The sequence below is a fragment of the Ornithodoros turicata genome, chromosome 6 (genome assembly GCF_037126465.1).
Source record: "Ornithodoros turicata isolate Travis chromosome 6, ASM3712646v1, whole genome shotgun sequence".
NCBI classification, from domain to species: Eukaryota; Metazoa; Arthropoda; class Arachnida; order Ixodida; family Argasidae; genus Ornithodoros; species Ornithodoros turicata.
In genome coordinates, this window is record NC_088206.1 from 7,027,007 (window position 1) to 7,052,673 (window position 25,667).

General features: G+C 46.2%; 1 protein-coding gene and 1 long non-coding RNA gene across 2 annotated transcripts in view; one reads left to right on the forward strand and one right to left on the reverse strand.

Annotated features, from left to right (window-relative positions):
- LOC135398953 (glycine receptor subunit alpha-2-like) overlaps nt 1-25,667 on the forward strand; it is a 239,377-nt gene that overhangs the window by 144,477 nt on the left and 69,233 nt on the right. The window lies entirely within an intron of this gene.
- LOC135398954 (uncharacterized) overlaps nt 21,469-25,667 on the reverse strand; it is a 77,898-nt gene continuing 73,699 nt past the window's right edge. The window contains exon 3 of the long non-coding RNA XR_010424158.1: nt 21,469-21,526. This is a non-coding gene — a long non-coding RNA (uncharacterized LOC135398954). The remainder of the gene's footprint in view (nt 21,527-25,667) is intronic.

Genomic DNA, 25,667 nt, shown 5'->3' on the forward strand with positions numbered 1-25,667 from the left:
CATTCGTCGTTCTTACGCAGGAGCTTATTTTATTCGTTGCACAGCCACAAAAAAAAAAAAAGAAAGGAAGGGGGTGGGGGCTCGTTTAAGTACATGCACGGTAACGCGACGACTGTTTGCCATCGGCTTCCTTACCATTTTATTTTTATTTCCTCTTTTCTCCTTTGTTTATATGTGTTTTTTTTTTCACTGTGTGTGTGTGTGCGTGTGTGTCACTACATTCCACACAAAAACAACGTGTTATATCGCATTTCTTTATCTTATGGGGCTTTCAGGGTTCGACACTCGAAATCCCGAAATCCCGCGGAATTTCGGCATTATTTCATGTCCCGAAATCCTAGGATTTCCGGATAAGAAACTTCGGCTTTCTTGACAACGAATATTCGGCGGTACGAGGGATCGTCCCTTACCCGAAAAATATAATTTCCTATCCGTCGTCCACGACACGTGACAAAGCCCTTAGCTGCTGACTCATGTGAATCACGCGAGCCATCGCCTAGAACAGCCCTCAAGTACAATTAAAACTCCTACGAAATCAGAAGGAGCCTTCCGATTCGTAAGGTTACACAAAAAATTGCAGAATCGCTCCCTCTCTGGAGAAACTCTCTTTTTGTTCTTTTGATCCTCATGAATACGTATATTTGAAACAACAATTTTCGGAAAACTAGGCTCGGCTGCTCCAGACCAGAACACAACAGTCACTGTAGATGAATAAAAGGGGTGAAGAGCAAAACGAATTCAGACACAGACACAGATATTCCCCAGAATATCCCAACGGAAGCTGACGAAGACGTCACTGACTTCAGCTGCCGTATAAGTACAAGTGCTAGGAACGTCACCTCTTCTCGTGCACTGCCAACCGCGGGAAACACAGCAGACGACAAGAAGAGACGCATTCCAATGCAAAGCCGATATTCCTGCACGGTGCGAATGCTTACTATAATATGCGGCGAAACTTTTTCCTCGTGAAAGACTTTGTTCTTTTTTATTATTCTTATTTATTTATTTTTTGCTGCGTTTTATTCACTAGAATGTTCCATGGCAATGACAGAAAACGCGTACTGTAACATAATGTGCGAAAGCATGCCATCTTGCTATATCTAAAGTCTGTCTTGAACTACCCTCCTCGCTCCTTGGGTGATCTACACTGACTCAAAATCAGGACCGCAATGTGTAGGAAGCATGGGCATCCGCGGCTCTTTGGCCCCAGTGGTACGTAGTACCCTGACGGCGCTCAAGGCTCTTGGCGAACAGGGGCACCGGTTGACCCTACAGTGGGTCCCCGCTCGCCGGCCGCATTGGCATTCAGGGCAACGAGGAGGCAGATTTGGCGACTGCTGCGGCCCACCGTATCTCCAGAGCCGTGCCCATTATCCTCTCCAACGGAGAGAGACGCTTCTACTTGTCTGCGTTGTTGTCACCCTTGGCCCGCCAGCCATGGTTCCATGACATCACTCAATGGTCACTCCTCCATGCAGTGGACCCGTCATTATCATTTAAGATGCCAGGTGGCTTCCCACGTAGCTTAACGTCACTTCTGCGGCGCCTACGACTCAACGTCGCCTTCAACCCTGTGTTTCGGGTTAAGCTGGGTTACACTAACACGGCGCTGTGCCCAGCTATGCCACACCCCAGCTACCATCCTCCATATCATCGAGGACTAGCGCCGTTACACGAGTGAACGCCGGGTGTTTCGACGCCAACTTGAGCTCCTCGACCATAGACCATTCAGCTTGTCCAAAGTACTTAGCCCATGGAGCTCTCCTGCGCATCAGTGCCGGGCTCTTCGCTCCCTTTTTGCTTTCACGCAAGCAACTGGACTCCTCGAAGAGTTCTAAACAGAACTCCGACTTGTCGTCGCTTCGCGCTCATCATAATTCATCCTCTTTATTAACCCCCGTGAAGTGGGGTAGGGTCCTGTGGGTACCATTGGGGAAACATCCCATCTCATCATCACTTCTCCTTCATTGTTGTTGTTGTGATAGCATGGATGCGCAAGTGGGTACAGTTCTATACGACATCATGGGGATAGCTGAAAAAAAAAAAAGTCCCGAAATCCTTTTCTCTCAATCCTCAACTTTGGTCCATTAACGCCAACAGCCCGGTGGGACAATGTGACACCAGCGCGGAACGCAGCTGAAATAGGCCACCCGTGCCAGTGTCAATAGAGAGTTCAGTGTCAATAGAGAGTCAATAGAGAGTTGTAGTAGATGGTAGAGCCCTGCACGGGCCGACTTTTCCGGGCCCTACCCGACCCGGGAGCATCGAAAAATGGCCCGGCCCGACCCGGGCCCGGACCTTCATATTTTTATGCGGCCCGACCCGGCCCGGTGACCCAGTGACTAGAGCCCGACCCGGCCCAACCCGGTGACCCGGCGAGTAGATCCCGGCATAGTATTTCCAGCCGCGACGTACGCGTTTCTGGCGATTATCAAACTAATTTATCAGTAAATTTATAAGGAGAGAAGACAAACATACAAGCGATGGCGGTTCAACACGATAACCGCGCCAGATTAAATTAAATCCAGAACGTACGCGGGCATGGGCGTTTTCGTTACGTGCACTGTCAAGATTTTGCGGAGGTAGAGGATGCTGTCGACAAACTCCTTCTCCCCAGTCCATACCCCTCTCACCAAGCTTTGCCAAGTGATTGCGAAATATGTGAGGACTGACGAGCAATGTAAAGTGGCTTTCAGAATGTTCTAGAGGGTCGAATCATGTGCCTAATGCAGTGTCCCTTGCTTGTCTTTGCAAAATATGCACAGGAATGACGCAAGCGCATGATGATATGAACTAATGCATGTCCATTGTGTGGAATTAGCTGCGTGGCCCGGCCGGGCCTGACGCCCGGAAACATATTTGTCGGCATGGGCCCGGCCCGACCCACGGTGGTGGCGTATTTTAACAGCCCGGCCCGCGGTGCTAGCGCATTTTGTCGGCCCGGGCCCGGCCCGGAGCACACAGCCAATAAGAAGCCCGGCTCAGCCCGCGGGCCGGGTCGGGGGCCCAGGCCCGTGCCGGGCTCCAGTAGATGATACGCTAAGGCGATAGCGTACGTAACAGATAGCGTTGGTGGTTGTGCGCACTGCGCGAAGCTCTGTATATGTTATGGGCGTGTGCAGAACCATCAGCGCTATCCCTCACGTACGCAAAGGCGATAGCGCACGGTGTACTAAAACTCTCGAATATCGGATGCGATACTTGTACTTTTCGTATCGCTTATACGTAACGCATATTAATGGATTATGCATTAAAGACTGCTCCAATTCAGGCCATCGTAAAACATGGCGTGCTCCGACGAGAGGACAATACATAGATAACGGTTCTCGTGCACGTGAAAGTGTGTCGCATCGATCGCGGAAGCATTAATATGTGACAAAACTCTACACACACACTTCTCGCAACACAAATAATGCAGCGGGAGAATATAATTCACACCTTCAACGACGTCGCTTAAGGAAGATGGAATATCCTGGGAGTTTGGTCGCTGTCCGGAGGACCTGGTACTTTACATTCGTGTGTTGCTGCACGCAAAATAAATGGATCGAGTGTGTCGATGCGACCGACAGAAGCGCGCCTCACACCTCCACTAGAATATACGTAGTGGGATGATTTCTAAGTAACGCCGTCCGTTGCAAGAACTACGAGCCTGCGCCGTAACCAGACACTCTGTACCCAGACTTGTACACGTTACTAAAAAAAAGTAATTGATTACCGTTACCGTTACCTTGTACGAAAAAGTAATTTTTTACCGTTACAAATTACTTGCCGGAAAAAGTAATGAAGTAACGCCTTGAAAAGTAACGCGTTACTTTGCCAATTACTTTCGATATCTGAGAAAACGATATAAAAAAAAGCTAGAAAAAAAGATATAGAAAGAAAGATATCCACAAAAAAAAAGGGTTATCGGGGTCGAGAGTTCTGTGAAAAATGTGTCCAGAGGTTGAGAGTTTTGAGAGTTCTGTGAAAAGAGTCCCAACTGGAACTCCCACAAATGACTCATCAGGTTCACGGTACAACCTACAGTCCAACTTACTGCATACAGGCCGGGTTACGGATAGATAGTACACATGAATGGGGAGAGGACAGTGGACTCAAAAATACACTACACGTGCGGAACACTGTGGCAATTGACCTCGGGGTCCTCGGGTAAGTAATTGTTGCGGGAAAAGCCCTAGAGATAAGACAGCTGCCTTGCACCGAACTTGCAGAGGGCAGTTGGTTTTGTCATCTCGCGGCGGTGAATCATCCCATATATGTGTGTGTGCGTCGTCCCGAACAATGTTGATTCTTTAGTTTCCAAGTAATCGATTACTTGGTAATTGATTACTGAAAATTGTAATTGAATTACTCAAAAAATTACTGGGCCCCAAAAGTAATCGATTACGTTACAAATTACTCAAAAAAGTAATTGATTACTAGTAACGCAATTACCCGTTACCCGTTACGTACAAGTCTGTGCCTAACTGTTAAATTCTTCTACTTAGAAAGTTATAATATTCTGCTTCGAAGCTCATCACCCCGGAGCTTATAAAATATTTGAAATGCAAGTGCGCCAGCGCGATTACAGATGGAAACAAAACTACGTCGAAATAACGGCGCGAGGAGAACAACAAATAGATTATGATGATGATGATGATGATGAGAGGAAGTGTTTCGCCGCACGAGAAGAAGAAACTGGAAGAAGTATAGTAGTAAAACATTCGGAAATATTCCGCGGCACACGCTAGTCGTTACAGCGAAGGTGCTTATTTGCGTGGATACATCAGAGGTACTGACAACGTGTGGTTACTGAAAAGTGTTATCCAAAAGAAGACAAAAAGTCGATTAGGGATTGTGGGGTAAGGGAAAGGTAAGGGGGAGAGGAGGATTACGGTATAAGGCAAAACAAAAAAAAACAGTATACGCAAAGAGAGGTGGGTCACAAAAAAATCGAACGGAAAGATAAGCTGTCGAAGGGTTGAAACGTTTTGACAGCTCGTAAGGAAAGATAACCTGTCAAAGCGTTTAAATATGAAAGATGGCAACTATCAATACGTGGGCGTTCTCTGTGAAAACGAAGATAGCAACGCCAATAACAGATGCGCTAAGAACAAATCATCGATAAATATTTTCGCAAGAACAGAGGTGCACGAAAATCGCTATAAGAATTGGACATTGGGGAAGTTGATGGCTGTCCCTTCCTGACCTGCTTGACTTCTTATAGTCGACTGTGAAATAAACCTCTCGGCTGTGTTTGAGACCTTGTTCGTGTGCCTTGTTGCCCCTATAGACTCACTCCAGTGCGTGATAATTCAGCACCACTTCAGGTAACTCAATGCCCTCGTTGCCGATAAACTTCACTTAAAGCGACAGTACGGGGCCCCAAACAAAAGCTAAACAAACGCTGACACATGCTTTTGTATGATATTCACATTCACAGTGCGAAGTATGGTATACAGGGTGTCTCAGTTAAATCCCCGTGCTCAACAATTCGCGAACCGGTGCACCAATCGAAGAAACTTTCTTTTTTACAACTATCTGTCCGATGCCGCCTACAACCTGCGCACCGTGTGAATGAGTGGGAGGCGCTCATTATTTAAATAAAAAATTCAAATGAGTTTCGTGAAAAAAACGTAACTTCTAAAGCAGGGCGTCGTGGGCATTAAAATGGGTACTACTCCTTTTGGGACCTTCAGTGGACACCTTTTAGAGAAGAACCTCCCACCGAAGCTGCTCATTTGTTGCAGTAATTAATTGATTTCGGTTTACGTATTTTTGTCGCGGCTGGCCGCGGCGAAGCGCAAACGGACGTAATCCATTGGTGTAATTCATTGGTGTAAGGACGTAATTCATTGGTGGATAAATGAGTGAAAGAGCGTCCTTTTGGCGCTTCACCGCGACCAACCGCGACACAATTATATAAACCGAAACCAATTAATTACTGCAACAAATGACCGCAGCTTTGCTGGCAGATTATTCTCTGAAAGGCGTCCTCTGAAGTTCCCAAAAGGGGTCGTAATCATTTTAATGCCGACAGCGCCTTGCTTTAGAAGTTATGTTTTTTTCACGAAACTGGTTTGAATTTTTATTTAAATAATGAGCGCCTCCCACTCATTAACACGGTGCGCAGTTCTTGGAGCATTTTGCTGTACGACCGTAACGAGGACCCTTTACGTCTCGCCGGTTTATCGCAGTATAGAAGGTTACGATCTGTCTACCTGGATGGGAGCATCGTAAAGCCCTGCAAAAATGTTTCCATGTGGATTTCCGGTTCAGCAGCAAAAGGAGTTGCTGCAGCGAAAAGAGGACTACGCGCCTCGGAGTTCCGCGACTCCACGTAATGGGGAAGTTGGGTTTGCTGCCAGGGCATGACTTGAACCGTTCGTTTTGCGCTGAAAAGAGTGCTAAAGGAGAAAAAAAGTTCATCCTCGCTTTATAGAGGAAAACTTTTTATGAAATGTACGCCTTCGAAGTTTGCCTTACACGATCCCATTGCGAACGCATTCCACCAATACAGTTTAGTTACGAATTTCTTTTTCTTTTCTTTTTTGTGTGTGTATGTATATATTGCTCCAAAATTGAACCTCTGCACGCAATAATGGGATAAGTCGGAAAATCCCAAACCGGGAAAATGGGCCTGATCTGACTGTCCATCCCATTGACACACATGCATTTCCCGTTTCTTACCCTCCTGTAGTCGGCCAATAAATTGCAATACAGTCCTAAATTTTATTTGGCACGTATATACATACTGGTATGTGGATGTCATTGCAACAAAAATAGTAAAAAAGGGGATAAGTCAACTTATCCCGTTATTGCATACAGAGGTTCAATTGTTCGCTGCTCTTTACTTTGTCGTTTCATTCAGGTTTGCCTCAAAGGCCTCCTATACAGGGTGTTTATTTTTATCCTATACAGATTTTTAATTAAAAAAAGTTATGAGAACAGCATAAATATCGCTTTTGCAGTTCAGTTATACGGCCAGGCGGACATCCTCTCGAAGAAAGCAGGCAACTACAAGATGACTAATTACCTAAAATTCATTCATTAATTCTTTAATTAGGAGATTTGAGGCAAAAGCGAGATAGCAGAATGAGAGACTGTCCTCCTTGGGAGTCGTTCCGTCTTTTTAAATTCTAGAAAAGAGCGCGTGCCGTGAAATATCCATCGCTGACTTTCGTTATGCAAATGAGCCGAAACCGAAACATCGCGCCTCAGGTGGTGGTGGTGGTGGTGGTGGTGTGTGGTGAAAGGGCTTGCCGCTGTCGGCCTCACGTAGGAGCGCTGGGCAGCAGAGCGGAACCTACTCCAATCACCTCCATCGCTCCAAGTCACGTGGCCCTCTGACGTGTAAATGAGCGCTGTGTGCTCCCTGCGCTCCCGGTCGCCGCGGTTTCGGTTTCGGCTCATTTGCGTATCAAAATTCGAGGATGGATATTTTGACGCACGTGTGCGTGTTTCAGGATTTTTGAAACGTGGAATGTCTTTCAACGAGGATCGTCTCTCATTCTGCTATCTCGATCGCTTTTGCCCCACATCTCCTAATCAAAGAGTTAATTAATGAATTTATGTAATTAGTCACGTTATAGTTACATACTTTCTTCGAGAGGATGTCTGCCTCTCGGTAGAGCTCAACTGCAAAAGCGACATTTTTATGCTGTTCTCACAATTTTTTTTTCTAAAAAATCTGTAAATGATAAAAATAAAATAAACACCCTGCATAACGAGCCAGAGAGTCCCCACGATCCCTCTCCACCAACACGTTCTCGTAATCCATTGTTCATGGTGATGACGACAGGAACAAGAAAAACAAATGGGGACTCATAATCCACAGGTTAGACCTCTCGCTGCGTGTTGTGCTTCGGTTAATGTCACGTACTTCTCAATATATTATCAATCGTGTGTGGACGTCATCTGGCAGTCCCAAGATATATGCCATATGCCGTACGCCGTGTGATTATTGCATATCGGATTTGTTCAGCGGCGAAATCCAACTCGCAGACTGGAAAAAATAAAGAACTCGTGGTGCGAAGAGATATACCGAGATAGAACAAGACACGAGCACCCGGTATATACAAAAAAAAATGTATGACTGCGACACTCACGGCGATGCCTCCTTCACGTATTCTACATCACCACGAGCAAAAGAGTAGAGTATCACCTGTCACGAAGAAACACCACAATCATTATCATTAAAATAAAGTGCTGCTCTAGCAAACAAAGGAAGGAGGCAGAAAATAAGAAGAGCATTTCTCTGTTGTTGAGGCTCCTTTCTGTTATGTGGCCGTGACCCTATATACAGAGACTGCTATGGCCCCGTAAGGCAATACGCTTTTTTTTTTTCTTCTAAACGAGTTGCGTTCTAGACAGCATTGCCACCAGCAGTGCTGTCTGGATCCTGTGCGGGTATATAAAAAATATATTATGAAAAGAAGCCCTTCTTCCGCCCAGAGGGCAACCACAAGTATACGTCGATCTATATACGGCTATATTTCTTCGACGCAATGACGCACATACCCACAGAACCTGCACAGTCGCTTACAAAGAAAGCAAAAAAAAAAAAAAAAAACTATGACCCTGCTCCCCACACAATAGCGACACGCACTTGAAATTCACCGGGAGCAGTGCAAGCTCGATAAGAAGATCGAAAGCAAAACCTAATACCCCTACATATCTCCTTTCTGCGTCTAGATCTTGAGCCGAAAATCCTGGAACACCCGCGGTGAGGTTGCAGGTCATAGAGGCGCGAACGCTGATCTAGGGGACATCAAAAAACAACGAAACTAATCGGAACAAAGAACGAGGACGAGACTGGAAATATACTCGTAAGATAAGGAACATGAAGGGGTTAAAAAGTGCTGGAGTACTTTGTTCCCTTCTAGCGCTGATTGGCGCCCCGGGCTCGAGCGCAGCGCCGTCTACAGCATACAAATTCGAAACTGCGGCGTCACAGGCACTCAATCATCGTAGAGTGTTTGGAGCGAAAATACCCCCGGGTTATCCTACTGCGTTCCGTTGTGCTTCTTGCCGTCCATGCAGTGAAGAATTCGAAAGAACGGGATGCCTAATTAGGCTTTTCCTAGAGTAAAAGAAGCTCTGCTTGGGATGAGCAAGAAGAAATTAGGTTGATTTTTCGGACTAGGCCGGGGAGAATCGTATGGAATGCGAACAAAAAAAAAAATCGATGTCGTTGCACGTTTGGGGAACATATTTGCTTAAGGAGACATGATTTTCAGCGATGCACACCAGTGTGTTTAGAACAAGGTGATGCAGTAGAATGCCTCACCCAAAAATTTTGGAGTTGGAGTTGGACGGACTAAAAATAATACGGAGAGGTCCCAACTCGAAAGGTCCAAAAATTTTAGTCACTGCTTGTCGTAACCAATTACTCAAGTTTTGACTTGTTAGTTGCTTGGCCTGGAAAAGTAACCAAACAGAAGTCAAAAAGAGCGTGCGAGTTTACCGTGCGAACGGGACTCTCAACTTCTCTCCTATACCGGGTGTCTCAGTTAAATCCTCGGGCTAAACAATTCGCGAACAGGTGCACCAATCGAAGAACTTTCTTTTGTACAAGTATCTGTCTGATAGCGCCTACAACCTGCGCACCGTGTGAATGAGTGGGAGGCGCTCATTATTTAAATAAAAATTCAAATGAGTTTCGTGAAAAAAACGTAACTTCGAAAGCAAGGCGCCGTCGGCATTAAAATACGTACTACACCTTTTAGGACCTTCAGTGGACACCTTTTAAGAGAAAAATCTGCCACCAAAGCGGGTCATTTGTTGCACTAATTAATTGGTTTCGGTTTACATATTTTTGTCCTGGCTGGTCGCGGCGAAGTGCAAAAGGACGTAATTCATTGGTGAACATGGGAGTGGAAGAGCGTCCTTTTGCGGTGAAGCGGAAAAGGGCGTATTTCATTGGTGTAATTCATTGATGTAAGGACGTCATTCATTGATGGATAAGGGAGTGAAAGAGCGTCCTTTTGCGCTTCGCCGCGACCAGCCGCGACGAAACTACGTAAACCGAAACCAATTACTTACTGCAACAAATGATCCGCTTCGGTGGAAGATTTTTCTCTGAAACAACAACAACAACAACATATATATTGTGATGATGAAGTGGGGAGGTTTTCCACTCCTAGAGTGGAAAACCTCCCCATAGCTAGGGGTCTAGAAAGGTGTCCACTGAAGGTCCCAAAAGGGGTAGTACCCATTTTAATGCCGACAGCGCCCTGCTTTAGAAGTTACGCTTTTTTATGAAACTCATTTGCATTTTTATTTTAATAATGAGCGCCTCTCACTCATTCACACGGTTGTGCAGCTTGTAGGTGGTATCGGACAGATACTTGTAAAAAGGAAAGTTCGTGGATTGGTGCACCCCTTCGCGAATTATTTAGCCCAGGGATTTAACTGAAACACCCGGTATATACGCTTCCATTTTTTTTTTCTATTTCTATTCCTTTATTCCTTTAATCAGGTCTCCCAATACATTTGTCACGATGAGTCCATTCAATGCGTGGGCTATTTCCAACGTCTCACGCCAGACGCATTCAGAAGCGTTTAATTTGCATATCTCGCAGTCACTGAAAAAGTTTCAGATTCTAACTCTTACAGAAGTCAACATTCCTTTGAAGGAGCCTCTCAACAGCAGAGCGTTTTTTTCGAGCGATTCAAATTTTCCGGAAATGTTGCATCTCTATTCTCGTCCACTAGCTTGCCTGCGTCTCCGCCATCCTATCCATAATCTATGCTCGTTGTTCGTAGAACTAGGAAGGAATCAATAAAACACCATTCCCCATAAGCCAGACGCAGCCATCCCTGCGCCTATATACCTGTTTCGACATTGGAACAGGAAACGTGTTGACACAACGCGCCTGCTTTCGCACGGGGGTTCGCAAAGCCCACTTAACGTCGCTTTCTCCGGTAATGTTTATAGATAACGCGGCTCTATTCCATAGCGCATGAATGCGCAAAGTTGATCCCTATATACTGCCGTCATGCATGCGTGCAGGTATTTCTTGCTGCGAACGACAATGATGTGAAAACGAAGTTGCATTGGAGGAGATGACTAGCGTTGCGCGAGAACCGCCTCTTCAAGCGGCAGAGAGAATTTTGCTTTTGACTTCCTTCCAAAGAAAGCCTTCTTTCGTAACGGAAGCTACTTTCGCTACAGGATGATTTCTGCTCCGTCAGGCTAATGCACGCCTAAAAAAAAAAAAAAAAAACTTAACCGCGCAGTACGGCGAATGCAAAACGTTATCATTCCTGATTTGTGAAACGTAATAATCTGTAATCACGAATATGTATTATTGAATGAACGTGTATTATTGAATGAGCAGTCGTTTTCGTTTTCGCAGTCTCTCTTTCTATACCACGACAATGCCGAAATGCCAGCGATATGACTGTTCTTCAATATTGCGCTTTTGGAAGCTTCTTTTTTATTGTTGCTATTCGTTGTCGTTTCCGCAGGAGTGAACATTTAAACAGTTGTACACTGCCGTATATCTGCGACTCACTTGTTAATGTAGAGGGTTCGCCAAGATAAACTTCGGGGTTTGTAACGAAGATAAAACAAATAAGAGCAGTGTCGGAAAGTTAAAGGAGATGTTAGAGGACGAATAATTATGCCCCAAAATTTTATGTCGATACTGCCACTTCGTCCGTTCATCTGCGGATAAATCGTGAAAATTAGAAAACCGCCGCTGCCTAGTCGGCCATGCCTGTGTTTCAGCTCCTTTCCGTCAGAGGGCGAAACGGTCGAACGCGGCGTTGCAGACGACATCGAAACCTGAACAAGTGGAACTGAATGCAAAATCGTACTCTGCAACGCTGCCATCTGAGGGAAAAAAGCTGAAACACAGGTATAGCCGTTTAGGCAGCGGCGATTTTTTAATTTTTTCAATTTATCCGTAGAGAAACGGACCAAGCGGAAATATCGACATAAAATTTTGGGGCATAATACGTCTTCTAACATCTACTTTGGTTTTCCGACACTGTTCTAATTTGTTTTATCTTTGTTACAAACCCCGAAGTTTATCTTGGGGGAACCCTGTAGAACCCGTTTCGCAAATGGTCAGTGAAGGCAGGTCCCCCAAGGTCGCCATTTTCCCATGTATTTGTTCCTATCCCGATGCGTGCAATGCCGGAGGCCGCCCTTAGATACCCCACTGTTACCAGACGTTGGCTTGCGTGGATTCTAGCGCGCTAAAGATCCAGTTGAAGCACAATCCAAGCCAGGCCAAATCACCAAAGGAGAAATGGACGACTGCAGCGCCTGCGGCGCCTGGCACGACAGGTACGCTATGTGATGCACGCAGCCGTGCACTAGATCCTTCCGATCGCTCAACACGTTTAAAAACGGGACCAAAAAGTGAAACACGACAGAGAAAGTTGTTATACGCGTTTTATTTGGACATATAAAGACTAGATTCATTCGCAGAAACAACAAAAAACATTTTGCCGCTAAACTTAGCGCGCTGAAGTGATCCGGAACGGCAACAGTGGGGTATCTAATGGCGGCCTTCTTCGTTGCACGCTTTTCCGAGGTGAGTTTGGGGGACTTGGAAGGTAGACAAACTGCGCGTCCGCTTGGGGTCTCCTGTAGAGCGTACTTTCGCTGCACTGGCGTAGTGCAGTCAGGAGAAGTTTCCCGCCTGTTTATGCGAGCGGCCGTAATGCGGTGGCGACGTTGCAAGGGGTTGTGATAAATGGTGAAGCTGCTTTCCGGTACAGGTGTGCACATCGGGAAGAAGGCAACGGTTCGCGAGTCAAAATGAAGAAAGCAGGGAGAGAAAAACTACTAAATGACTAAATGAATGACTAAAAGACTAAATGAAGATTAAAAGACAAAAACCGAGGGTTTCTCGTTTTTCTGCTTTAATCGTTATGCACCAGCTGGTCTTCATTCTTTCCGTTTTTTTTTTTTTTTCGGCGGAATGCAGAAGCCGAAGTCCGTACCTCAGTACAGGATGTGACTTACAGTTAGTTTAGGGAAGAAAAGTAGCCGAAGCTCTTTGGCTGCACGTAGAACGTGTGTTTATAAGTCCCGGGACTTATAAACATGTGTTCTACGTGCAGCCAAAGAGCTTCGGCTACTTTTCTTCTCCAAATAATTCACTAGCTTTGCACTGGGCTTTCACGCTCTAAAAACAGAGCTTCTCCGCGTGGCACGCTCCTAGCCAACCATAATCCCGAACGACAACGTTCTCTTTCTTGATTTCATGAAAACGGGGGACGTACACCATTTTTGCGGCAATTATGAACTGCACAGTGCCACAAAAATGGCGCACCTTCTGGCGCCACCCGCTCAAACGTTGTCCACCTGCGCACTGCTGATGATGGCCCAAGAAGGCCGAGACATCCGCCCAGTGCTGGTGTGGCGACGTTTGGGACAAAAACACATATTAGTTAGTTTATTACTCATACCATGTTAAACACAAAAACAAAAGCACTGAAGACGATTGTAGATTTACTATGGTACGAGCTTTCGAGCACGAGGCTATTTATAGTTTAAAGGCATCAGCAACTTTACGATTATGTACAGGCGCTGTATGTACGGTAGCCGCATATATCGGCGAGCCGCATGCGCGGTATTACGGCTGTCCCACGCGAAACGACTCCTCAAACAATAATAGGAACGAGTGCAAGAAATGCCGGCGGTGTGCCTCCTGGGACGGCTTCACGGAGCGCACTGGCCACATCCGCCTCAAACGAGACAAAAAAAGAAGAAAAAAAAAAGCGTAGAAACCAGTCCACCCTGTCTGACGATCTAGAGCAGACTTCTCCTATTTCGCATTCCATTCCATATTGGAACGTCATTCCCTGCGCCTTTCGAAAGGGCACGAATTCAGAATTTACTATTGGCGCAACCTTCGCCTTCAATATTTTCCATCCCTCGGCTACAGCATCATAAACTCAGCTCACCGATTTGTATCATCTTATACAACAACCATTTCTCGCTTCTTTTTTTTTTTTTTTCCTACCGCAGTGTTTTATAACCGCGTATCTTCGTCGCATTTCTTTACCTCCATTCGTAAATCACAGCCTGGCTCCCGCACGCACCGCTGTAGAGAATTACAGCGCGTGCCAGAAGCGTATTTCCCTTCCTAACCATTCCATAACGGTACTTTTTTTTCTTTTAACAAATTGTCGGATGAACCGTCGCGTTCTGAAAACGTTCACTGTCCCGCTTCTTTTTCGTCCTTCATGAATCATAAATCAAGCAGAATGGCTTGGCTGCCGCTTTCTTCCCCTTTTTCCTTTTCTTTTTTTTAATTCAGCTCCGACGAATTAAATAATGAATTCGTTGCATGAAAATGAACAATAGTTGTCTTACCTCCTTCGAAGAGGACGTCTTCAGTGTAGTCTCATCACGCTTAATTATTGCTCACTATAGCACTCCGACGTTCTTTACGGATGGTATATACGATTATGTTTGCATTCTTCGTGGACGCGCCTGTCAAAATCTTAGCGTTTGAAGTACTTGAGAAATGGTTAGACGGTTCACTTAGAAAAGTGCACTCTTAAAAATGAACTTCACGTCAGAATATAATTGTTGTTGTTGTTGTTCACGTAGCACGCTCCTAGCCAACCATCATCCCGAGTGATATCGTTCCCTCCTCCTGAAGGCCCTGATTTGCTGAAAACGGAAGGGGGGGGGGGCGTACGCCCTTTTCATCAAATCAAGGGAGAGAACGTTGTCATTCGGTGTTGGCCACTACAGCTATAGGACTCGAACCCACATCTTCTGGATTGCCATGGAAGTCACTGGGGAGGTGTGTTAGCTTAGCTCAATTGGTAGAGCCCTGGACCGGCAATCCAGAAGATGTGGGTTCGAGTCCTATAGCTGGCTAACGTTTTCAGTGACTTTCATCTTTCATCGTTAATTTCATAGGCAATTTGAGGCTTTGTATGTAATTGTCCTTTCGATGTTGTCCCAGCCTCAGAACATCAGTTCTCTCGTGCACAATATTCAGTTCTCCATCAACGCAGACTTAGCGTGCCGGTATACACAATGCGTCCATGGACTCCATCCACATTCACTTGGCGTACAGCTTGCACGCTTCCCGTATTCCAACTGAGTACTTCCAAAGTAAAGCGTACCAAAAGCGTGCGTAACACAAAAGAAACATTCACTCGCCAACGAAGAAGCACGCACCTGCGTGCGTAGCTGTAGAAATATATGCAAGTATGGAGGACTGCAATATGGTTGCGCTGCACGAACTGCCTCGGGCATCTCGGCATCGACCGAGCGAGGGGCACGAAAGGTGTAGTGACAAAGTGAAAGAGACATCGCTTCTTCGATTGTATAAGGAACAGATACCTCGGTGACGCTGTCGCTTCTAAGTCACTGTCCGTTCTTGTCTCGGTAATTACTACCTCTGCTTTTCTCTCTTCCTATCGTTCTATGTCGCCGTCTCATTCATTATCCGTCTCCGTCTGGTTGTGCTGTTCCTTCCTTTTTTGTCTCTGTAGATTCCTTTCGCGAACCTGACTGTCAGTGCTGAGTAACGTCGAGGTCTTCGGTAATGTCTGAGGTGGCTCTTTTCCCCAAGTTCTCCAAAAAGGGAGAATCAGGGGGTCGGTGCTTCAATCTGTCACTTGCGCTCTTCGATAGTGTTGAACTATCCAAATTTCAGCAACCACTCTTGCACACTTCGCGTGACGTGCCTCTTTTTGCCTCCCCACGTAAACGGCGCTGCATCAAAACGGTATATAAGTTAAGGAGCGCTGACAAGACAATGTCGTTAGCTGCGAATGATCTGACGTTGGAAAAGAGTGCGTAAACGAGAATCGTGCGCTACGAAATGGTTCCTGCGTGTCGACTTATTTAAGCGTTTGACTCGTTACGTGCAGTGAATTGGGCACTGTGGATGACTTGGAGAAATCTACTTTGCCGCTTTTCTTCTCCGTTCCATAAATTGCGCAATCCACGGCGCTTTTTATCCCAACCTTCATTATTTGCTCATTGTCATCATCACCGGGCATTAAGGGTACGCTCTTAAAACGGTCACTTCTAATAGAGGTAAAAATTGATACATATACAGGGTGTCTCCGTTAAATCCCCGGGCTAAATAATTCGCGAACGGGTGCACCAATCAAAGAACGTTCTTTTTTAAAAGTATCTGTCCGATACCACCTACAAGCTGCGCACCGTGTGAATGAGTGGGATGCGCTCATTATTTAAATAAAAATTAAAATGAGTTTTGTGAAAAAACATAACTTCTAAAGCAGGGCGCCGTTGGCATTAAAATGGGTACTCCCCGTTTTGGGATCTTCGGTGAGCACCTTCTAGAGAAAAATCTGCCACCGAAGTGGGTCATTTGTTGCAGTAATTAATTGGTTTCGTTTTAGATATTTTTGTCGCGGCTGCTCACGGTGATGGGCAAACAAACGCTTGTCCACTCCCTTATCCACCAATGAATTACGTGCTCTTGAGCTTACTTCGCAACGTGGAGTGCTGAAGGAAAAGTGACAGCGTCAGACAGGCTACGCCAGTCTCCACTCCGCTTATCTGACTGATATGCTCCCTTTATCTGTTATAATCGCACGAACGAAACACAGTTAATCACATAGTATACCTTGATGTCACATGCTTTCCATTTTTTCTCCAGCACTCCCCATTGCGAAGTAAGCTCAAGAACATGTAATTCATTGGTGGATAAGGGAGTGGAAGAGCGTCCTTTTGCGCTTCACCGCGATCAGCCGCGAAATATATAAAAAATATGTAAACCGAAACCAATTAATTAGCGCAACAAATAACCCGCTTCGGTGGCTGATTTTTCTCCAGAAGGTGTCCACTGAAGGTCCCAAAACGGGTAGTACCCATTTGAATGCCGACAGCACCCTGCTTTAGAAGTTATGTTTTTTTACGAAACACATTTGAATTTTTATTTAAAGAATTTAAGCGCCTCCCACTCATTCACAGGGTGCGCAGCTTGTAGGGTCACATGTTCCGATGTCACATGTCAACAAGTGTCGCATGTTCCAGCTTTAGTAAACGGAAGATGACGTGACTCCATTTAAACAGTCCGGGTTACTGAAGTCGGAGACTTTTAAGTAAAAACATTACGTGTTCTAGAAAAAAAAATACATTGAGTTTACCGCAATTCGGGGCCGGTAATCTCCATTTGTGTTCTCGGTTCTATTAAACTATCTTTTGTAGACTGGCCGTCAGCAAGTCTTCCATAAAGCAGCTTTAACCGTAACTAATTGGTAAAGAGCCTCTTTTCATCTCGCTCGCCTCGACTTTGTATCCCTGATATCAGAAGCTCAATGGGCTGACCACAGCTCAATAAAAATGAACGCAAGTTCAACATACGATGCACAATCCCGTTGCTACCAGATGCCCAAATGCTCCGTGCCCAAGTGAGTCAGAAGATCCCAGCATAGACGGAAAGGCAAGCGAGGAGAGAGTAGCGTGGAAAGGGTAGCGACATTCGAAGCCGCCCAGTGTTACCAAGGCAACAAAACTATATCGTAGCTATAACCGTGTACACAGGTAGCAAATAAAAGTTGCGCGGTCCGTTTCCTTAGTTTCCCGCCACACAAAACACGACCGTGGCGCCCATTTCTCCCCTGGCGGCAAAAAAAAAAATTAGAAGAAAAACGAAAATCGCCCCTTTCGACGAGCTCTCACGCATGGTGAATCGACCCCCCGGAGCAACAAACTATACCGAGTAAAAATTACGAGCCTGTACACGTCTACCGCATGGTGGCGACACCGGCAGGAACAGCAACATGAACAGCGACAACGAGAGACAGAGGAGGAGGGGGAAATTTAATATAAACTTCCCGGTATTCGGCGTCCGAGAGCGAGTGAAGCGTTATCCAGCGCGTTAGCGTTACAGCAGCATTGAAGGCGATAACGTTAAACGTCAGCTGGTGGAAATGGTGCCTTGCGAGCAAGTGCGTGCTTACGGGGTTGGTTTAGGCAGTTTCGCTCCTCAAAGTTGGAGACACGCGCCTAAAGAAAAAATTGGTGTTGTCCGTGGCGATACGCGCCCATGTGTTTCTCCAGCGGAGAGACGGCTGTTTTCATGGAATGTATGTGTTGATGAGAAAGTGGACAGTGGAATTAAACTTTCCGGGCTGGAATCAGATGTGACCAAAGAAATAAGACAAAGCAATACAGGCTACAGCTGTGTGTCTGAAATCACGCTATTTGCGTACGAATAGACGTCGAGTCTGGACTACAGCAATGACTGTGTGCCCAGAAAGCCTTACACTCTTAAAAATGAACTTCACCACATAGCACGCTCCTAGCCAACCATCGCCCCGAATGACAACGTTCTCGCCCTAGATTTGTTGAAAACGGGAGGAGGAGCCTATTTTGTGCCATTATGCACGGCACAAAATAGGCTCGTCCTCCCGTTTTCAACAAATCAGGGGCGAGAACGTTGTCATTCGGGGTGAAGGTTGGCTAGGAGCGTGCTATGTGGTGAAGTTCATTTTTAAGAGTGTACTGAATAAAGAACTCTACACTCTTAAAAATGAACTTCACCGCATAGCACGCTCCTAGCCAACCGTAATCTCGAATGATATCGTTATCTGCCCTGATTTGTTGAAAACGGTAGGCGTACGTCTTTTTTGTGACAATTATGAACAGCGTAAGTGTCACAAAAAAGGCGTACGCCTCCCGTTTTCAACAAATCAGGGCAGATAACGATATCATTCGAGATTATGGTTGGCTAGGAGCGTGCTATGCGGTGAAGTTCATTTTTAAGAGTGCACTGACGGAATCTGCTTTTGAGTGCTGGCCTTTTCCGCAAGGGGAGATCGGTTGTCTTTAATCTGCAACTGAAAATACACTAAATTCAGGGCACCCGATGAGTTGCGGCTGAAGAACAACTGAAATGCATTCGTTTAAACGTTTTATTAATCGCTAAAATAGCTTCCTTGGCATACATTCTAAAACAGCCTTTTTGTGTGAAATTAACGCAGAAAGGCGTACTCCCCCTCCTTCTTCGAATGAGAAGCGATAACCGTATCATTCGTGGCAATGATTGGGGCACTGCGTGCCATGCGGTGAAGTTCTCTTTTCAGAATGCAAGACCATCGTCACGCCGTATACGATCAACTTGGAATTCAATACCCTTGTGTTTATTTAGTTTCTTTCTTTTTTTTTTTTGGAATAGCAAGCCGGCATTAGCCTGGCTGATATTTCCTTTTTTTTTTCTTTCTTTTAAACATACCCCCCCCCCCCCGCCGCCCCCTCGTAGAAAGGTATAGTCGATATCCACGAGTCTTCGCCCACGATGCCGGGACTCACATTAATTATAAACTCCTCTATGAGATACGCCCACGGAACTAGTTGAATTGAATGCTTGCACTGCTATTCAGACCTTTAATGTTAAGCTCATATGTAAACATCTGTAAATAGCAGTCAGATATTGCCTGCGCTTGTATGCGTGACGTATATACTGCTCTCCAGTTTCCGTCCGAACAGCTAGCGCCACATATCTGGCGACGTGCGCTGACAGAAACGGCAGTGCCGTGTGTCGATAACAGCAACAACTTTATTGCGATGATGGCCATCGGTGTGTTTCATCGCCGCACGCGATACTATCTACCCCATTGCCCTTGGTGTTTTGGCGAAAATATAATGATTCAATGCAGTTCAATTTGTATTTTTATGGTGCCCGTGAAGAAACCTTAGTCTGAATAATGATGAGCCTCGTGTCGACGTCCATTGTGCCGACGAAGAAAACTCCTTTCAACAAGGAATTCTACTTCAAAGGAGTCTTAGCCTGCTCGCGTGTCCGGGGGATTAGACAATCTACACACATCAATAGTTCAGAGATAAGCCTGTCTTTGTCGACGGTTTCAAATCCGCGGGTCTAATCCGCGATCCGTCCGACGTCGTTGCTGGTAATTTAAGAAGATGGAAGATTTGAATACGATTGGATAAGGTGGTTAAGCAGGGAACAAACCGCTGCTCACTGATGCGGCGCGGTACGACTGCCATGGCAACCAAATTCTCCCTAATGGGGCACGTTCGTGTAAACGCATGCGTAGAGCACGTCATCTTTTCTTTTAATCTCCATGAATGTTAGTTCGGACACCGCGTACAGAAAATCTATAATATAGATTATATGGATTATTCAATTACCCTTCGTACATTTCCTCTTCTCCGTCTAGAAGACTCGTGACAGAACAGGAACTGCAAACTCTCTTTGCTCCGCAAACTCTCTGCCCTCTTAAGTACAACACACAGACTCGGTTGCGTCATGCTGCTATCTCAGAATAAATTTTTAAAAAGAAAAAAAGCTATGCTACACAAACTTTCACTCGTATTTACTGCGAACTCCTTCTTGCAAAGAGGACGACTGCAGCCTTTGTATTGATTATTCTCCCTGCCGCTTCCGAATGCTCGAAGAAAGACCCTTTCCACTGGTCGCGAAGAGGGGCAGCAACAGTCGTTAAGCTTGCTCCACTGCAGGGCAGAAGTGCAGTGCAGAAAAAGCAGTAGCGAGCGCGCGTTACACCACTGTACATTGACCCGCATTCAATAATTCCAAAGGGGCCATACATAGAATAGCGAAAGGCATTTCCTACTTGGAAAAGGAAAAGTTCAGTGAAAGCTAACAAACACCTGACTGACCTTCTGTCAGAATAGTCCCTTTTGAAAGGCGCGGCTGTCGTCTCATTCGTGCTTTAAAATGGCCTGGGAGTCCGGAAATGGTGCACCTTTTTTCCCGTACGCGCAGACCGTATTGATCGGGCAGCGAACCATTAGTAACGCGCGAGAGAAGTTTTTTTATTTTTTTTTTTTTTTTTCACTTCCAGTATTATTATGTCGTACTCTATCTCACCTTGAAAGTACATTAGAGTCACAAAGGTTCGGAGGAATGGGACGCGTTTCAAAGTATAGAGTCAGTTAAACGTTGCCCTGCTCTTTGCTCCTTTCTTTAGGACGTCCGCGATCAAAACTGTTCCTCATCATGAGACTTCTTTTTACGGACACTTTCTTACGCATCTCTCTTCATTACTGCCTTCTGCCTCGTCTGATAAAGGCACTATACGTTCAGTTTCTCCTGTACGTTGCGGTAGACTATGTAGTAGAGAATTACATAGACACAAGGTGCACTATGCACTGAAAGTGCGGGTGCATATGGATGGATGGCCAGATCGAGGCTGGTTCTCTTCGTGGACAGCCCTCCGCATTAAAGCAGCACACTGAGTAATGCACCGGCCAGTCACCCCCATGCACTTCTACTTTCAGTACATTGTGCTGCGCTGGCGTTCACTCCTATATGCACTCGCACCTTCAGTACATTGTGCAGGTTGGGTAGGAAGATTTAGTGGATCGGAAGCAAGCTACGAAAATGTATATACGATCCAGGAAGCTATCAAATCACGGTGCAGCATCGTGATGCGGTCCACTTTGTGAGCGATAAGGCGATTGGATTATCACGTTTTCCGAAGCGTTATCCATCCGATCTACCAAAGCTCGATATTTACATGGGCTACTCACCTGGTACGTCGAGCACGAGGAGGACTTCTGATCTATGATCCTGCATGACGTGTTTCGCGGTCGAGTAGCCTGCAAAGAGCGCGAAAAAAATATAATGGGAGATAAAGATAAGAGGCACGGCTCCTGCACGCTAAAAACTCATATATGCCTCATATTGCCTCATATATGTAGGGAGTGACTTTTTCGGGTTAAATGCCTTTCTCAGGTTCGGGGGGTAAAAATCGGGCGCTATTTTTAAATCTGTAATGCGGGGAGAAATCGAGTGATAATTGTGCCTTCCGGTGTTATCGTGTGTTTTTGTTTCTCCTCTTGTCTATTTCAGTCCTTTCCTAATCTCTCTTTTTTGCTTTGTTTCTTTTGTCGTTTTTTTTTTTTTGCGGGATCGTGACCTTCCTGCGGTAATCCCCGAAGGCATAGACAGTGTTCGCACACATGGGTGTATTGCTAGGAACGTAAATGACCCATTCTTACATGTGTTACTCGTGGCGACCTTTGTTCGTCTTCAGTGGAGACGTCACTTGAGGATTTCATAGTGACTGGAATTCGAGGAGAAATCGGGTTTAACCCGAATTGGTCAGACGTCAGTTCGGTGGGGAATAACCGGGCGGAATCGGGTTTAACCCGAAAAGGTCACTCCCTACATATATGGCATGATTTATTCGCATGACGCAGCGTGTAAGCGCCACTGCAGGCTCAAGGCGCGTTCCCAAGCACGCGACTTGCGAGAGCGACAGCGTTATGCGAGACGTTTCGGGCACCTACGCGAGCCTAAAGGAGGTAAAAACTCCTACCTGCAGGTATTTAGTTACGCGTGTAATAGGTACAATATTGTTCTTGTACGCTTCGTAATTCTATTTACAATTTATTGTTCAATACTTCTTCATAACGTGCGCAGCGTTAATACAAAAACGCACTTTTTTTTTTCCGATACGGGCGACTAGACGTACCGCCATCCAGATACCCGTATCCATTGTTACGTCATCTGAAGAATTGTAGCACCCAATCACTCGCCAACGCGGACGTACACATAACGTTCTGCTGTACACTCTTAAAAATGAACTTCACCACATTGCGCGCTCCTTGCCAGACATCATCCCGAATGACAACGTTCTCGTCCCTGATTGGTTGAAAACGGGAGGCGGAGCCTATTTTGTAGCCATAATACCGTACATAATAGGCTCCGCCTATGGTTATCAGCAAATCAGGAGCGAGAACGTTTTCATTGGGAGATGATGGTTGGCTAGCAGCGTGCCGTATGTGGTGAGGATACGGACCTATCAGATTCATCTATACAAAAGGTGTCACAGCCAACAAGTTAAAATCGCCGCTTGGAGCCGACACAGTCGGCGAGCTAGCTTGATACACTTCATAGCCCCTTTAAAAATCTCAATATTGTTATCGTCGCCACCCGTTCTCTCGCGTGAACCGTTCCAGAGGACGCTACAGCGACGCTAGTCCATATCTTTTTACACTTACTGTATCATTTCTGAGTTCTGACCACAGTAGGGTACATCAAATGTCAACCAAACATATCTCATGTCATCGTATACCTGTTGTTTTAAAAGTAGAAGCGCAGTAAGTGGAAGTACCTACGCGTGTCTATATAGCTTTGGCAGCCATCGCGGTTGGAAACTACAAAATATCCGGTCCTTGGAAAATAAAAAACTGAAGACACTGGCACTGTGGATATCTCTCGAGCGGCGAAAAAAAGTCCCCCGTCTGCTCTCGAGCTTGAACAAACACACACAGAAACTTATTTATAGGACACAGGAAAACACGGATGTACAAAACGTCAACATTTGCAGTATCCAGATGTCACATTCCTGACGCCTGGACATGTATTGTCCAGCAATCCCACTTTTCCCTCTGTATTATTGCCCCCTAAGGGTCGGTAATCGAAGTTCTTGCTTTCTAACAATGCTTCTTGGAATGCTATCTATTTCAAGTTGTAGAGCTGCAAGAAACACGAGACTATTGCAAGATTCCCACGTAAGAGAAAAGAAGCGAGGGCGTGAAAGTCTGTGCAGGCGGTAGCGATGGCAGCTTTCTCGCACGCAAATGGCTTGGTTGTCGCTAAAGTCACTAAATAAGCTACGGTTCAGAGTATCGACACTGAGTTCCAAGAGCGAGCATGCGCCATCTTGTTTCCGCGCCACGCGCACTTCAGAGCCGTATATAGGGAGAGTGTGGCCATTAGGAGGAGCCTAACTTGAAGCGCGTCATGCGACGTCACGGCTAAGCCACCTCCCTCGCCGTGCTCCCATTGTTGTCCCGTTGTCAGCCGGTCGCCGACGCCATATTGATGCTGATCGTTGTTTACGATGCAAGGAGGGAAGACACGTACGTACATTGTCCTTCGAAAGCCCTTCGTCCTTGAACTCTTTCAGTTTGGTAACAAAACCCCCCTTATCAGAGGCGGCTGTGGGTCATAAGCCGGTTATTCCTGTAGATTGCATTCATTGCGACAACAAAGCTGACGGACAGCATCACTATGGCGCGCATCAGATGGCTGATAAGCGGATTCTGCTTGGATTCAGTCTTTTTGGGCGGCGCAACGATGACTCTGACGTCAAAATAGGCTCCACCCACGAGGCGGCAAAAGATCAGAGAATGGCCAAACTCTCCCTATAAATGGCTCAGGAGCACTTTAGCGCATGATGCCATCTATCGTGCGCGGGTGAAATGTTCCTTTCGTTTGCAAGCAGCTCATCAAGGCTGACGGCCGTGAGCTCACCCTGACTACCTCGGGACGCTCCGGTTGACAATACATGAAATATAGCACAGCAATCATACACGCTTTTCTATATCCTAGAGTCACTAACTCTCTATCCCACAGGGAGCGTTATGTTAGCTGTCTTTCATCATCAACTGGGGATGGTACCGGCGTGATACGGAAACAAGATGGCGCTCCTGCTCTCCCTTGGACCTCAGTGTCGATACTCTGAAGCGAAGCTTATTTAGTGACACTACACTCTTAGAAATGAACTTCACCGCATAGCACGCTCCTAGCCTACCATCATCTCGAATGATATCGTTATCTGCCCTGATTTGTTGAAAACGGGAGGCGTACGCCCTTTTTGTGACAATTATGAACAGCATAAGTGTCACAAAAAAGGCGTACGCCTCCCGTTTTCAACAAATCAGGGCAGATAACGATATCATTCGAGATTATAGTTGGCTAGGAGCGTGCTATACGGTGAAGTTCATTTTGAAAAGAGTGCACTCTTAGAAATGATCTTCACCACATAGCACGCTCCTAGCTAACCATGATCCCGGATGACAACGTTCTTAACCCCTGATTTGTTGAAAACGGGAGGCGGAGCTTACTCTTTGCCGTGCATAATGGCAACAAAATAGGCTCCGCCTCCCGTTTACAACAATGCTAGGGCGAGAACGTTGTCATTCGGGATGATGGTTGGCTCGGAGCGTGCTATGTGGTGAAGTTCGTTTTCAAGAGTGTATAGTTGTCGCCATCGCTTCTGCTCCCGCTCGCATGTGAATCGTTCATCGAGAAGACGAGGCGAGAAAATTTTGTCGCCGTCGCTGACGCCCTCGCAGATCGCGCGCTTGCGAACGCGCCTTTCTTTTGTCTTCGGAGACACGTGGCTTAACAGTGGCGGCCACCAAGCGCATCACGTGCAGTGGCTCGCATCGCAGCACAGCCAGGCCTCCACAGCTCCCCGCATTTGCGGCAGTAGGAAAATAAAATCACGTCACAGTCACGTGGTATTACATCGTCAGGCATCATGACGGATGCCCATTGGCCAAAGGAGGATGCGCGCTGCGGGATTAGTTGATAAAGTTTTGAAATATCTGACAGCTCACTTTTCGCGGGCAGTCTGGGCAGTCGGCCAGCTCGAAGCAAGGTCGCTGCGTCTCCGCGGCTCGCCGATGTCGGTTGACCACAACGACCAAAGAGGAAGTGTACGCGCGGGTTTCTTCGTGAGCTATAGTGACTCTGGCCATGTACTGATCTCCGATAAAGTGTCAACCTACGGACATTCTTGCCGGGTCGGAACTGGAATGCTTGGTGAGCTGACGCCTGAGGAACACTTTCGAGCGCTGTCGCATTTTCAAATACAGTGACTAAGAAGAGAGTGTTCGTACGACAAAAGTATTTCCCGTGACTGTGTGACCTACGGTGCATCGCCAGAATGAGAAGAAGATGCTCAAGTGTGAAACGCACGCACACGTGGACTTCGCTCGCCTC